Source organism: Scylla paramamosain, chromosome 24 (genome assembly GCF_035594125.1).
Source record: "Scylla paramamosain isolate STU-SP2022 chromosome 24, ASM3559412v1, whole genome shotgun sequence".
Taxonomy (NCBI): Eukaryota; Metazoa; Arthropoda; class Malacostraca; order Decapoda; family Portunidae; genus Scylla; species Scylla paramamosain.
The window spans coordinates 20,499,413-20,513,107 of NC_087174.1; the positions used below are offsets into that span (position 1 = coordinate 20,499,413).

At 47.0% G+C, this 13,695-nt stretch overlaps 1 protein-coding gene across 1 annotated transcript in view; it reads right to left on the minus strand.

Moving 5' to 3' along the window:
- Positions 1-4,460: 4,460 nt before the first annotated feature.
- Positions 4,461-13,695, minus strand: part of LOC135112863 (putative cyclin-dependent serine/threonine-protein kinase DDB_G0272797/DDB_G0274007) — a 9,968-nt gene continuing 733 nt past the window's right edge. The window contains exon 1 of the mRNA XM_064027769.1: positions 4,461-13,695. This exon is cut by the window's right edge and continues 733 nt beyond it. The gene's annotated coding sequence lies outside the window, so the exon portion shown is untranslated.

A 13,695-nucleotide genomic window follows, 5' to 3' on the forward strand; every position in this document is an offset into this window, starting at 1 on the left:
CTCCCCACCCCGGCAGGCGCACGGCGGTCCGGGACAGACTTAAGCTCGGAGCATCTCACACCAAAACACTGAGAACGGCAATAAGAGGTTACGGGAATCTCATTGCTTTATGAAATCTATTGGAAATGGAGGATTTATACTCGCATATATTATTTATATATTTACAAATACATATTTTAACTGTATTCAGCATATAAGCTCATGTTTGTGTTCCAGTACGGAAGTAACACTGAAAAGTAAACAGCCTCCAGCAGTGGTGGCGCCGCCGCGCTGCCTCCACGCTCAGTCAGCACCACAGGTAACAAAGCTCCAACACTTCCCAAACAACCTGCAACTCAAGCCTTACCAATACAAGTATATATATTTGTATGTAATTCATTTTGTACCTTTGGAATTATTAATGGAGACAAACTTTAAAATAAGCTACAACTTCAGCCCGTAACCACAGGTCGCGTCTAAACGTTTGTTCTCGTCTCCTAACAAAACATAATGCAATAACAGTTTACTCTTCATATATGGTAACTCTGCCAAGTACACAGACCACGCCGCCTCCGCGGCCGCGCTGGTCACCTCTATACTAATTATTGCTCTATATACATGAGAGCGCCGGAGCTCCGGGTCGCTATGTACAGGCTCGCTGCTCGCCGCCCGCCGGCACGCGGCTCATTCCACTTCACGTTACCGCGGCGCTCACTCCCTCAGGCCGTGGCCTCGGCTGACTCTACTCCAGCAGGACCAAAGGCGGTCTGACATCCGCCGGATGTGTCTTAAGGGCCAAGATGTGGCATTCAGCCGAGGTCAGGCCTTTACAGGCAGCCCCTCACTGGTGCGTGGCGGGCCGGGCCGCGGCCGCCTGGTAACGCGGCCACGACCCGCCAAACACATCATAACAATAACATTGCAATGATCACCTGTGCCTGACTCACGCGGCGGCGGCCTCCTCCACACATTTGTTTCAATGATAAAAAATGATGGCAAGAATTATGCAGACGTTCGTATTTTGCCTTTAAGCACGAAAAAAAATTAAGGTTGATGGTTTGCCCTTTCATGAGCCCAGCACAGAGACGAACCGCCCAATTGAATTGTAAAACCAATTCTATTGGGGTCAGATATTTTTATTACGTGAATGAGATTCAGCGGGAAGGTTCCCCGGGGCGGGCCGGTCACTAGCGCCGGCTCTGGGGCGCCGCACTGCACTGTTCTAGACTTGAGGGCTTCAAGATGCCAGGTAGAAGAAAAAAAAAAAAAAGTAGGAATTGAAATTCTATGTGTGTCCCCAGAAAGGAAAGTGACAAGGAGGGGCGGTGTCCAGTGTGGCAGTACACGTGAGGGGCCGCGCCCCGCAGCGGAGAGGAGGGTGTCCCTCAACTACACCCTGAATGGCCTTCGTTTACTTAGGGCAGGAGCGGAATTCACTCCGAGAATATAGAGCGGCACACAATCGCGCACACGCCCGCCGCCCACCGCCACCGCCGTCGCCGCTGCCGATAGCGCTGAGGCGGCGGGCGCGGGCGGCGCGCGGCAGGCACTGTGCTGTGTTAGCTGCGCCGCTCACACACGAGTTTGGCCGAGGAACAGAATAGTGATGGAATTTTTACTCTTCTCTAATTACAGATTAATGTAAACCTCAGTCACAAATAAAAATATCATTCCCCTTATTTTTTCCTATTTTTTTAATCTTTTTTTCTATTGAGGGGCGGCAGTGCAAACCTCGTCTGAGCAGCAGAACACCATTTACCGTATGGCTCACGTCTGCTTGAAAATTTCACCAATTTTCGTCTCTATTGTTGGGCCATGAAAGAGGTTGGTCTGGGGAGGAGCCGCGCATACTGAGGAGCATGAGGAGAGGAGGAGGAGGAGAAGGCGCCGAGGGTACACACGACCCCCGCCTTGCTTGTCCCCTCTGCTCCTCCTCCTCCCTCCCCTGCCCCTCAAGTGCTCAAAACATCCTACAGAAACACACTCATAAGAAGGAGAATAAAGAAGGGAGCGAATAGCGGGAAGGGTCGGAAGTTTCCTTTGCGACTGCCTCCTCCTCCTCCTCCTCCTCCTCCTCCTCCTCCTCCTCCTCCTCCCATTGCAGATGACACTTCCAAAAATTTCACTGTTATCATATATTTTTGGTTTAAACCGTAAAAGTGGAAATCATGAGCCATTTATGATAAGAACAATGCATTAAGTAATCGGCTGAGATCTTGCACAGAGCCTCCAGGCCGCCACAGGCACGCCCATGACGCGCCGCAGGGTGTGGGCGGCCTGGCACACACACAGCTAAGGACTATATTCTGAAACACTTCTGCCCGCACCTCCACTGTTTTCAAAAGGTTCTTGTCAAAGCGACACGGGTTTTTAAGAGAGTTTTTACGGTTCTGGTACAGATTAACATGTTTTGTATATTATTACCGGGAGAAACAGTCTTGGGAATCCAGCCAATCATCTTTGTGATCTTAGAAAATAGTTATGGTGAGAGAGCAGAGCGTTTCTGAATACTGGCCTAAGTACTGGTGCCGCGGAATGAGGCACGATTGCATAGACTAATAGGAGTATTAAATTGTTACATTTTTTTCTGGCGGAGTAAGGTGGCGACAGGCGAAGGCAGGTCCGTCCCGCCGCCCCTGGTGTTCAGGTTTATGAGGGAGCGGTTAGCGGCGTCGCGGCCTCGGCCTGGTCCTTCAGCAAAACTTTCCCGAAGCTGTTTAGGTGGCAAGGGTCCCGCCGGGCCGCGCCGCGATAACAAAAACAGAGCCTGAGTCGGCAGGGTCGTCCCCGTGGCGGAGTGAACCAAGCCTCTCCCTGACGCGCCGCAGCAGCAGCAGCAGCAACAACAACAGCAGCAGCAGCAGCAGGCCTCGTGTCACGCTTGATGGGGTTTTATTTAGGAAAGATTTCACGTTTTTAAATTTTTGTATCAGTTCATTAAGGAGGAGAGCATGGCAAATTTTGTGATGCAGTTATGTCGCTTGAGTTTGTAGCGGCCGTTGTCACGCTTGATGGGGCTTGTTATGGAAAGATTGCACGTTTTGAATTTCTGGATCTGTTCATTTAGTAAAACTTTAAAAAAATTTAGTGATACAATTACGTCACGAGTTTTTTTGGGCGTTGATGTAGATAGCAATGTTACGCGTGACTCGACAGCGGTACGTGTGTTTTCCTCGGTACCGTCGTGTTGGTGCAGAGTGCAGGGGCGGGAAGGAGGGTTGAGGGGGGGCCCCGGCGCCGCGAGTACATCCCTACGGTTTCTGCAGCGTGACGGCGGCGAGGACCTGGAGGACGCCGGGGATTGGATCACGAGGGGGATGGCTGCGGTAGGATCAGGTGAAGGATCAGATGGAGGATGAGGTGGAGAATGAGGTGAAGGACTGGTGGATGCAGGATAAAGTGGAGGAGCATAGGGTGGAGGCTCATTGAAGGAAGATCAGGAGATTCAGGGGGAGGATCAGGAGTGATGAGGAGGTGGTGGTGGTGGTGGTGGTGGGGGGGGGGATGCAAGACAATAGAGGTGAGTGGCAGTTTCTTATCTGATGGAGGGAGCAGCCCCGCTCACCGCCCCGGGCTCACTATTGATTGCGCCCCCAGATCTTGCTGTGGTGGAGGCGCCCCGTGGCTGGCAGTGTTTACGGAAGGATTACTTAGTTACGGCTTCCTTCAGCTGGCCAACACGCTTACATGGGAGTCGTTGTCAGAGAGAGAGAGAGAGAGAGAGAGAGAGAGAGAGAGAGAGAGAGAGAGAGAGAGAGAGAGAGAGAGAGAGAGTTTGATAAGAAAATTCGTGCATGCAAGTAAACTATTCCTTTATTCTTTTCTTTCGTGTTCTTTCTCTTTCCCTCCATCCTTCCGTCTGTCCATCTCTCTCTCTCTCTCTCTCTCTCTCTCTCTCTCTCTCTCTCTCTCTCTCTCTCTCTCTCTCTCTCTCTCTCTCTCTCTCTCTCTCTCTCTCTCTCTCTCTCTCTCTCTCTCTCTCCCCCCCCTTTTTCCTTTCCCTCCCCCGTCTTTCTTTCTCGATCCCTGCATCCTTTTCTATCCTCTTATCCCTTCCCTCACCCTGCCTTCCAACCATACCTACATCCTTGCATCCCTTTCCTTTCCCTTTAGTCCTCCAGTCCTCCGCATTCCTGTCCATTCCTTTCTTCCCTCAGTCCTCACCGACGCACACGGGGGAGGGAGACGACCCCAAAACCCCACAGACAAGCAGAGTCCCTAAGGGTGAAGACTGACGACTGATAAGCTAAGTGATGAATGCGGTTGAGATCTAAACCTCTGGGAACTTGTATAGACCTCCCTCCCTGGCTCTCCCAACCCTCCCCCACCATCCAAGAGGTCCCAGCACCCTCCCTTCAAGACTCAAGATCCCTCGTACCTCTCCCTCTCTCCCCACCAGGCTTGTTCGAATGTTCTCTCCCCAGGGACGAGTTAGAGGCAATATAGTGGTTTGTTGTGCTTGTTTTTGTGTTGTTTAGGGGGAGAGAGAGAGAGAGAGAGAGAGAGAGAGAGAGAGAGAGAGAGAGAGAGAGAGAGAGAGAGAGAGAGAGAGAGCACTATCTTTATGAATGGAGTTTAAACGCCCTTTCTTAAGCCGAGACAGACAAACAGACAGGCAGACAGAAAAGAGAGAGAAAAGAAAAATAGAGACAGGTAGACAGGCAGAAATAGAAAGACAGAAAACAGACAGACAGGCAGAAAAAAACAGAGATGAAAAAAAACAGAGAGAGAGAGAGAGAGAGAGAGAGAGAGAGAGAGAGAGAGAGAGAGAGAGAGAGAGAGAGAGAGAGAGAGAGAACTATACTCATAACAAGAAAACCAAATAGAAATAAACAGGAAATATCATACAGAATCACTGTCTCATCTTTCCCACAAGTGCCTTAGAGGACACAGCCATTATAATCCCAGCAGATGTCGTTATTGAGGAGAAAATATACCAAAAGTGTGGATTTGAGTCTTACGTGAGCGATTGCAGTGTATTTGTGGGTCACATTCATCGCAGGATATCGATTTTTATTTTAAGAGTTGAAAGGAGGGAGAGGGAGAGGGAGGGAGGAAGGGAGGGAATAAACGAGGGTGGAGAACGAAGAGGTTTGAGGGAAGGAGGGAAGGAGGAAGGAAGAGAAGAAAAGAGACTGTCTATGTGAGAGAGAGAGAGAGAGAGAGAGAGAGAGAGAGAGAGAGAGAGAGAGAGAGAGAGAGAGAGAGAGAGAGAGAGAGAGAGAGAGAGAGAGAGAGAGAGAGAGAGAGAGAGAGAGAGAGGTGGTATAGGTGTATTTTCTCTCCTCCAATCTATCTTCCTTTTCCTCACTATTTCTATAAGGGAAATTAAATAAATTGACGCTAAGACTCCCATTCACTCCCTTAAATTTGTAATATTGTCATTGGTATTCTTCCTTTCTCTCTCTCTCTCTCTCTCTCTCTCTCTCTCTCTCTCTCTCTCTCTCTCTCTCTCTCTCTCTCTCTCTCTCTCTCTCTCTCTCTCTCTCTCTCTCTCTCTCTCTCTCTCTCTCTCTCTCTCTCTCTCTCTCTCTCTCTCTCTCTCTCTCTCTCTCTCTCTCTCTCTCTCTCTCTCTCTCTCTCTCTCTCTCTCTCTCTTCCTTCGTTACCTTTTGTTTGTATTCGCGTTCTGATTATTACATCTCTTTCATTTATATCTACGTACGTTGTATTTCTAAGTGTTTATTATCATCTTGTTGTTGTTGTTGTTGTTGTTGTTGTTGTTGTTGTTGTTCTGCCCTCCTCCTCCTCCTCTTTTTTTTGTGGTGGTTGTGATAGTTCTGATTATGAGAGTTTTCTTTGTTCTTGTTCTTGTTGTCCGTGCTGTTCTTGTTCTTATTCTTCTTGTTTTTGTTCTTGTTCTTCATTGCCTTAGTCAGTGTCTCTTGTTGTTGCTGTCCTCCTCCTCCTCCTCCTTCTGCTGTGCTGTCCTGTCTCTCTTCCCTGTAGCTAGTTAGAAGTAGTTACCAAACAGCCTTGCAAGGACCAAAAGGTCTGTTGCTGTTTGGCTTTCCCTTGTATTCCTTCGTATTCTGCTCCTCCTTCTCCTCTGCTGCAGGTGTGAGGCGCATGGAGGCGTGGGCGGGGAGGGGGGATGCAGGGAGGCAGGGAGAAAGGGAGGCGGAGGCAGCGCAGGTGGGCAGTGCGGGGTGGTGTGTGGCGTGGGGTGTGTGTACCTGCTGAGCGCATCACTTCCATTCTCTCCGTGTGTGCCTGAATCATCGCAGCTGTTATGCCAAGGTGTCCCGGGCTACTCCTCCTCCTGCCCGCCTTTAATTCACGTATTGACACTTGCAGGCTTTTGGAACACCTCGTCCTTTTCATGTTCTTTTCATTATATTGCTGTTAACTTTTTTTTTTCCGGGGTGGAGCAACTTAACTTTTTTTATGTAATTTAGAAGAAAAGAAAAGGTCCACTGAGGCGGCAGACCCTACCCAGAGATCAGAAACAAAAAATAAATAAATAAATAAATAAGAAATGATAATTGTCTTGAAACTTAACCCTACTGATATGCCGTGTCCTTTACCTTCTGACTGTCACCTGATACACCTCTCCCTAATTACCTGTCACTGAGACACCTTTACTTGTTCTCCAGCCACATCCAGTCTTTGAACTAGGAACAAATTGCAAAATGTATTCTTTTTTTCACCCATAACTTTCTTGTAGATGCTTATAAAAACTTCACGCATTGCTTCTGGTGGTGCTCTTGTCTCGTGTCGCAGTGAAAGGGTAAAGGAACGCCATGTCTCAATGAATCACGTGCCCCCCTGCTGTCTTCAGTATCTCGTATCCTTGTCTCCCTTTATCTCCTTTATGTGTGTCATTGTTTGTAAGCAGTTTTTCTCAGTAGTCGTTCTTCTGCTTTCATAATTTCTTAACATTGATAACTCACCACTCAGATTTTTTTTTTAATGTTCTTCAGCCACTTCCAAATATTACACTGGCTGGTTGTTGTTAAAATGTATTCCTTTAATTCTCCTTTCTCACTTTTTTGAAAATTGTACACTGCATTGTTTTTTTTTTCTTGTCTCCTCTCATCTGCATCTTCCTTTTTGTCCTCCTTTCTTTCTTTCTTTCTTTTCTTTTTCTTTCTTTCTTCCATCCTTCTTCTTCTTGATCTTCTTGTTCTTGTTCTTCTTCTTCTTCTCTTCCTTCTTCTTTTTCTTCTTCTTTATCCTCTCCTTCTTTATTCTCACTTTAGTCTTCATATCCTCCTCCTCCACCATCCACCCCCTTTCCAACTCCCTCACACTCTCCATCCTTTCAGCCGTCCTTCGCCTCAGCACATGTATTACAGTTTCTGCTTTGTCGATTAAGTGGACCCCCCCGTGTGTTTTCCCGATACGTTCACATTGCCTGCGATTGCCATAAAAAAAAAATCACCGTTGATTAACTGAAGCTCTCCTCGTGATAAGAGTAGCGGGCGGGGCGATGAGTGGCAGAATAGCAGTGTTTGTTTGTTACTACGCAGTATTGAGACAAAGGCTTACGAGTAAGAGTTATTTACAAAGAAGCCTTGGTGAAGTTCGTCAGCTTGGATTTGTGAGGTTAGGGTAGGTCAGGTTAAGTTAGGTTAGGTTCTAGCTGGTAATGGTAATGGTGGTGATAGTAGTAGTAGTAGTAGTAGTAGTAGTAGTAGTAGGTAATAGTAGTGGTAATAGTAGTAGTGGTAATAGTAGTACGTTACCTGAGAGTTCTGAGGGCACGTGGTTAGATTAAGTAGTAATTCATGTTTTGTGTCTAACTAGTCGTATTAATAGTGGTTGTAATAGTAGTGGTAGTAGTAGTAGTAGTAGTAGTAGTAGTAGTAGTAGTAGTAGTAAGTGCGTGTTTTTCATTTTCTATATTTGCTATATTGTTAACGAACGAACTTGAATTTTAACGAGAGAGAGAGAGAGAGAGAGAGAGAGAGAGAGAGAGAGAGAGAGAGAGAGAGAGAGAGAGAGAGAGAGAGAGAGAAACCGTCTTTGTACATGTAAAGTTTTAAAGCGCCGTGGGATTTAAACAGCGCCATTCACTGACTCCCAACAAACTGACGTGGCGTTCACCTGAGTGAGGCTCTCTTGGCAGTGTTCGGAGACAGAGCTTAGGACAGGTGTGGCTTGAAAGGTGAGGCAGAATGGACTAAGACAGGAGGTTGAAGTCTTCTCTCTCTCTCTCTCTCTCTCTCTCTCTCTCTCTCTCTCTCTCTCTCTCTCTCTCTCTAGTGCCAAAGATTCATTGGGGTGCCAGGAACGGATGCCAATGCTGACCAATGCTTTCTCTTACGCACTATCCTCCCTCCCCTCCCTCTCCTCACCCCAGCTCGTGCATTCGTGAGAGAGAGAGAGAGAGAGAGAGAGAGAGAGAGAGAGAGAGAGAGAGAGAGAGAGAGAGAGAGAGAGAGAGAGAGAGAGAAAGAGAGAGACTGCATGTTTCAGAGTGCTAATCTGGTCCGGTAGTGTCGAGTTCAGCTCCACTCTCTGCTGGTCCCTGGTTACAATGTGGCTTCCCTCCACGAGCCACACTCATCCTATTAACTCATTGCTTCTCCTGCACGCTTCCCTCACCCTCCTCCCTTCTCTTTTGTCTTGTACCCCTTCCACATGCTTCCCGCGTCTCCTTTCATCCCTTTCTCCTCCACTACTAGGCCTTTCCACTACACTTTTCCCTCCTTCCTTATCTTGTATCTCTTCCACATGATTCCTGCGTCTCCCTTCACCCTTCTCCTCCACTTCTTGCTCTGTCCACTACACTTTTGCCTCCTCCCTTATCTTGTATCCCTTCCACATGCTGCACGCGTCTTTCTTCCCATCCCTTTCGCCTCAACTACTCTCGTCCTGTCCGCTACACTTATGTGGAAATTAGTGTTTCATATAGGGACTGCCAAGTGTATGTTCTCATCTACACGTTAATCTCTCTCCCGTCTCCGCTACATTTGCTGGAAGTAACAAGTGCAAGTTTTAAGTTGCGTTTAAAAAGGAGTTAAAAAGGAATTGGTTTTCAAATAGCATAGGAGATAAATAGAATTGATTCGGTAAGCATGTTGGTAGTGCCGAGTCATTAGGGAGCTTTAAAAGATTAGGTAATCTTATGAATGGGGATGATGAGTGTAAATAGGTTTTTATACAGGGATTGCCACGTGTAGGTCTGATGGCTTCATGCAGCTTCTCTTATTTTGCTGTTCTTAGATTTTTACTCCCTCTTGGATAACCGCTACACTGTTACGACTCGAAAGAAAGAAAAGAAAAAAAAATACTGGCACATTGCTACTACTAAAAAAAAATGCTAAACTGATGAACCTCGAAAAAAAATGAATTACCGGATTTCTACTCCTTGGATAACCGCTAGACTGTTGCAACTCGAAAGAAAAGAAAAGAAAAAAAAATACTGGCACATTGCTACTACTGAAAAAATGCTAAACTGATGAACTTGGAAAAAAAAGTGAGTTACCGGATTAGCAGAACCAGTCCCACCACCGCTGTCAAAGCAAGCGTGGTTGCAGCGTGATGTTACTTGGTCTTCGTGATATTTTGTCTCATTATTTTTCTTCCATTAAACGTGCAAATTTGTTTTACTACTCCTGGGCACTTTCTTTTCCCCAACCTTTTTTCATATCCTTCCCGCCCCCCTCTCCCCTCGCGTCAACACACACATGCATACATACATACACCCACACACACGCCGGTACAGTGCTGATAAGAAGGGGAAAGGATGAGAAAAAATGAAGAAAACAAGGAAAGGAAATGAAAGGGAGAGAAGGATGAAAAAGAACAGGAAAGGAAAGGAAGGAAGGAGGGAAAAGGAAGCAAAGGAACAGGTAAAGGAAAGGAAGGGAAAGAAGCAAAAAAAAAAAGAAAAATAAGAGAAAGAGAAAGGAAGGGAAAGAAAGAGTCAAAGGAACAGCAATGGGAAAAAAAGAAAGGGAAGGGAAAGAAGCCAAGATAAGTCAAGCACACCTGTACATCATTACACCTTTCTTAGCGGTAATTAAGGCTCAGGCTCAGCACTCCATTATCGCTTTCTTTTTCGTTCTTCAGTTCTCGCTTCAAGTTTTACGAGGTTCACTTAATCACCGTCTGAAATCGAGGAGAAGACCACATTCAAAACACTTTATAATTTTGGGTAATCCTTTTTGGCTCTACTCTTTGGGGACTCTCACCTTCAATGGGACTTTTTTCTGCATTATTGTATCCCTTGGCTAGACCACCTCTTATATAAATAGATCTCACTTCTACCGCTATGTATTCCGTCACTCATAAGTCTTCTGATCTCTTGATAATTAAAAAGCGCTAAGTACTTTGGGTTCTGTCGGACTTAAGCGCTCTCTTCCCCTGACAATCTATTCACAAATCCTGGCAGTTCAAGACCGCTAGTTCGTGTTCTGTCAGTCTTAAACCCCCAATCTGTCTACGAGTAAAACTTTATTTAAAACTCTCTAAACATTGGAAGTGAAAGCGGCATATCAACCAACTGACCATGAATAATTTACTTGTATCCCCTTTATCCTTTCCCTCATCCACGCCTGCCTGGTGGGGCCGCACGGAGCAGGGAGCGGTGACCTCTTCCTGCCGCGGCGGTGTTAAGTCACGCTTGTCCCTGAACACCAAGGAGGTCAAACTCGTGACGTCAGCCTCCCTGCTAAGGCTTCCCTGTGGGGCTTCCTGGCGGCGGTGACACAACGACCCTCACCTCGCCTCACCTCGTCTTCTTCTGTACTTGCTTCTCGCTTTGCTTGACGTGATCCTTGAATTTATTTATTTACTTATTTATTTATTTATTTTTTGTGTAGTGTGTGTGTGTGTGTGTGTGTGTGTGTGTGTGTGTGTGTGTGTGTGTGTGTGTGTGTGTGTGTGTGTATGTGTGTTAGGGAAGGGTACGTGAAATGTGTTATTGATCAAGTGCTGAATAGTAATAATAATAATAATAATAATAATAATAATAATAATAATAATAATAATAATAATAGTTTTTGGTCGTGGGGAATATTCAGGTTTTCTTTCTGTTAAAAGTTTTGCTCCTGTAGCGTTTTTTTTTTTTTTTTGTTGTTGTTGTTGTTGTTGTTATTGTCATTGTTATCGTCACTGTTATTAATGTTATTTTCGCTGTTATTTTTGCTGGCGTCACCACGATCCTAAGTATTTCAGAACCCTTGAGCTGTGTTATGCCGCCACACACACACACACACACACACACACACACACACACACACACACACACACACACACACACACACACACACACACACACACACACACACACACCTACCCTTCTTCCTTTTTTTCTCTTCTACTCAGCTATATTCTTACCAGTTCCCCACATCATCCTCTGCTGTTTAACGCTTCCACCTCTCCCTCTCTCCCTCCCTCCCACCCTGTCTCCCTCTCCCTCTCCCTCTCTCTCCGCTCCCGCCCCTCTCAGTATGCTCGCCCTCCGTCTCCCCTTCAAATATATGCAAATTAGTTGACAAATATTGTACGCGTAGTTGATCTGCCGAAGTGTAAATTGTAATTGCATTGTTCCTGAGAGAGAGAGAGAGAGAGAGAGAGAGAGAGAGAGAGAGAGAGAGAGAGAGAGAGAGAGAGAGAGAGAGAGAGAGAGAGAGAGAGAGGGGATGGTGAATGCACAAGGAGGAGCAAGAAATGAAGAAAAAATGCAGTAATCGCTTCTTCTTACGCTTTTTTAGTATTTTGAGAGAGAGAGAGAGAGAGAGAGAGAGAGAGAGAGAGAGAGAGAGAGAGAGAGAGAGAGAGAGAGAGAGAGAGAGAGAGACCTGAACACCCTATTTTTTCTCTTTTTTTTTCTTTTTAATGTATGGGTATATATATGATGGGCGGATATGGTTGCATAGTTGTTAGCTTTGAAAATTAGGAGACACTTGCTTTGGGTGAGAATGGTAAGCGGGTTTGATTAACTATAGAAGTCAGTGTTGCGATGCCTTGGCTGCTGGAGAAACTGATAACGTGATGCTTTGCGTAAGGGTGATAAGCGGATATGATTGTGTTATTGTCAAAAATTATTGTTGTGATGTCTTTGTTGCTGGACAAAATGATAAGGAGATACTTGCTTTGGGTAGGAAAGATAGGCGAGCATAGTTGTGTGTTTAGTAAAAGTTGTATCTTCCGAGGCCGCAACAAGAAATGATGAGACACGTGCTTTGGTAAGGGGTGATGATGCGGGTATGGTCATGTTAGTAGTAAAAGTTATTATTGTGATGCTTTGGCTGTTGGAGGAACTGATAAGGAGACACTTGCTTTTTTTGGGTAGGAGTGATGAGAGGGCATGGTTGAGTTAGTGGTAAAAGTTATTGTGAAGCTGTGGCTACTGCAGAAACTGATAAGGAGACACTTGCTTTGAGCAGAGAAGACAGGCGGTTAAGTTACTGTTGAGACGCCGTGGTCGCTGCAGAAACTGATAAGAGATGCTCGCTTGGGTAAGGAGATGATAGGAGGGCATGGCTGCATGTCAGTAATAGTTATTATTGTGGTGCCTTGGCCGCCGCAGACGCTGATAAGGGTGCTCGCTTTAGGCAGAGGGTGATTAGGGGTGTGGCTGTGCTAGAAACTGATAAACACTCGCTTTGGGCACGGGTGATAGGCGGTTGTGGCCGTCTTAGTAATAACGTTATTGTGATTCCCGTGGCTGCTGCAGAAACTGATAACATGTGCCCGCTTTGCTCCTCATTTAGTGCCTAGTAACCTGGTGATGCTTAACGACAGGCGGACTGCTGCCGGCGGCCGCTCAGGAGGGCGTGACGGACCTGCGCTTCGCTTGTCGCGGGACGAGCGGAGGGGTGCGTTGACGCGTCAACACAGTATTGCGAAGTGGAATGAGCTCCTGTCAGCGATGCGGGCAGTTATCTCCTCCATGTGTTGTGCACGGAAAGAATTACCTGTTTTCCTTCCCTCCCTTATCTTCCTCGTCAGCCCTTGAACCTTGCTCTCCTGCTTCCAGGAAACAGTGGCGCTCACGTGGAGGAGACACCTGCCCACTACATGGTGGTTACTTGCAAATATTCCAGTAATGTGCCCCTCAGTGCGTCGCTCCACCCTCTACACGCCAATAATTGTCTTTGTGCTTGTATACAAGAGTTCAAAGGTTATCACTAATGGAGAGGGCAGCGGCGACGCACCGAGAGGCGGTGAGGGCGTCAGGCGAGCGAGGGGCGGCCAGAGTCCAGCGCCTCTCGCTCAGCCCGCACCTGCAGTTAATCGTAAGACAGAGAGTTACTCAAAGAATAGTGCTAACATTCGTAATGGAGCTGCAGGTTTTGAACACAAGGCAAAGGTAAACAAAAAAGGAAAGCAAGTTAAACATGACTAATGTTTGCATATCTCTTTTTCACATCTGTACATCGCAGTGCTTACCCTCAGTCACCCGCAGCAGATGAGTCGTCCGCGAGGGTGCCAGGGCTCCAGGGTCACGACGCCGAGCCCTGAGGCAGCAGGTGACCTTGGAGGCACCCGCCGCTCTCCGCACACAGCCCCGATGATTGTCGCCAGGGTGAGGGGGAGGGGCTGGGTGGGGGCGGGTAGGCGCTCCAATGTCCGTGCCACTTGTCCAAGGAAGAAATCACAGCCGACCAAGTGGAGGCAACCTCTGGCTTGTTACAGGGAAGCGCCTCGGCCAACGAGCCAGGGCCTTCCTTCCCCGTGCAGGCGACCGTCACCCTGCTTCGGCTGCTTCTGCTGCTTCTGCTGTTTTTGCTGCTGCTGCTGCTGCTGCTGCTGCTGCTG